Source organism: Globicephala melas, chromosome 11, assembly GCF_963455315.2.
Source record: "Globicephala melas chromosome 11, mGloMel1.2, whole genome shotgun sequence".
Taxonomy (NCBI): Eukaryota; Metazoa; Chordata; class Mammalia; order Artiodactyla; family Delphinidae; genus Globicephala; species Globicephala melas.
The window spans coordinates 42484983-42487340 of NC_083324.2; the positions used below are offsets into that span (position 1 = coordinate 42484983).

A 2358-nucleotide genomic window follows, 5' to 3' on the forward strand; every position below is an offset into this window, starting at 1 on the left:
GAGGCAAGTGCTGTGAAAAGACAGCGGATCTCCCCGGATCCTGCTGGTGAGGTTCCCACCTCCAGCCTATTTCCTTTGACTCTCCCCACCTACGAACCGCAGCACCCTCCGAATAGCACATTGGCAAGGCTTGGGATTTGCCTGGCGTCGGGAGGTGCAGGGTAAGCGGGAAGAGCTAAAGATACACAAGCCCTGCGGTGTGTTCAGCCACGTTCCACTCCAATTCCCAACCCAACAGCAGGACTCCCTCTAAGGCTCTGTTTGCCCAAGTTACCAGAGAGGCCACAAAGCAGTGCTGCCGCCTTGTGGCGCTTTCCCATAACAACAACTTTAAAAACTGTGCTCAAGGGCACTTAGTATTCACAAGGCCTGCGGGGCTGCAAATGATCTGAGCGCTTGAGAAAGGTCCTGGGCTAGTCATCTGAAATGAATTCAAATCAGGCCCGATGCGCAGGCAGAAACGTTTCAAGAGCTCAGGGGTACTCACATGCTTTTTAAAAAACAGCACATCAAATGAAAAGATGCTCAGAATGTCATGATTAGAGAGTGCAAATAAATGTAGACGAGGTGTTCCCTGGCTCCAGTCCTCAAAAAGCCTAAAAGGTGGAAGTGCTCAACAGGGCAGGCAGAAGAAGGAAGCCTACTAGACTGCTGATTTGAATGTAAATTGGTAACAGCCAGTATGGAGATCAGTAGACAAGTTCCTTACTAAATTAAAAACTAGAGCTAACACGAGATTCGGCAACCCCACTCCAGTTCATACAACCAGAGAATACCATCATTAAAAAAAACACTTGCACCCCAACGGTCGTTGTGGTACTCTTTACCATAGCCAATCCATGCAAACGACAAACTATCAAAAAGAAAGAATCTTAAAATCAGCAAGAGTAGAGAAGCTTATAACTTACAAGAGAACCTCATAAGATTATTATTTTTTTTTTGTGTGTGTGTGTGGTACTCGGGCCTCTCAGTGCTGTGGCCTCGGCCTCTCCTGTTGCATAGCACAGGCTCCGGACGCGCAGGCCCAGCGGCCATGGCTCACGGGCCCAGCCGCTGCAGGGCATGTGGGATCTTCCCGGACGGGGGCACGAATCCATGTCCCCTGCATCGGCAGGCGGATTCCCAACCACTGGACCACCAGGGAAGCCCAAGATTATTATTTTTTTTTAATATTTATTTGTTTGCACTGGGTCTTAGTTGTGGCACATGGGCTCCTTAGTTGTGGCATGCAAACTCTTAGTTGCAGCATGCATGTGGGATCTAGTTCCCTGATCATGGATGGAAGCCGGGCCTCCTGCACTGGTTGCATGGAGTCTTATCCACTGCACCACCAGGGAAGTCCCTAGAGCCTCATAAGGTTAAAAGTTGATTTCTGAGCAGAAACCTCACAGGTCAGGAGAGAGTGGGATGATATATTCCAATTGCTCAAAAAAAAAAAACCCCAAAACAAAAAACCTTGCCAACCAATAATATCCTTTTCATCATAATTGTCCTTCTTGAATGAAGAGATTAAAAACTCTTTTCAAAAAACAAAAGCTGGCCAGAATGTCAGGAAAAGACTAAAGATTAGATTGTAAGAAAAGAAAATAGAAGCCATGTTTCGAAGACCTGTAGTACAGGTATTTCATCAGCTTGTAAGACATGAGTCTGAAATAGCTAGCAGTTTGGTTCTCAACAGATCTCTGAATCATGTGCAGCTACTTGGTTGAGTAGGTTAGGACCCTATCATGAGACAGGTAGAAGGAAAAAACCCAGTCACAATATTTTCTGTAGCAGCAAATGAGATGTGGCGATCAGGGGAAAATGAAGCATTACCAAATGGGTGATGTCAGTCAAAAGACAACGTAGCACAGAATTTCAGTATTCTGACCAGGCCTCGGAGATGTGGCATATCAGTATGTGAAAAAGGCGTCTTGAATTTACCTGGAAGGGAAAATAGACTATGGTGAATATATGGATAAAAATAATGTGAGACAACAAGCAACAACAATTATAGCTGATAACATTATATTTCTGAGTGAACAAAGGAAAGAGAAGGCATAGAATGTACGATTCTTCTTTGGCCATTGTTTGGTACAGTCTCATTTCCAAATCATGATAGTCTTTATAGTTTTTAAGGACAAGAATTAAAATACTCTTACATAAAAAAACAAAACAAAAAACACAAAAGCTGAGGGAGTTCATTCATCATCACTAGATCTGTCTTAGAACAAATTCTAAAAGAGTTCCTCAAGCTAAAATAAAAGGATGCTAAATAGTACCATGAAAACATATGAGACTACACAATAGACTTGTAAATGTTAGTATATAGTTAAGGTAAGAATACCTTAATAGTGTGATATGGTGGTGTGTTAACCA

General features: G+C 43.4%; 1 pseudogene; it reads left to right on the plus strand.

The window, feature by feature from the left end:
- Positions 1–1595: 1595 nt before the first annotated feature.
- Positions 1596–2075, plus strand: LOC115846911 (single-stranded DNA-binding protein, mitochondrial pseudogene; annotated as a pseudogene).
- The last annotated feature ends 283 nt before the right edge of the window (positions 2076–2358 follow it).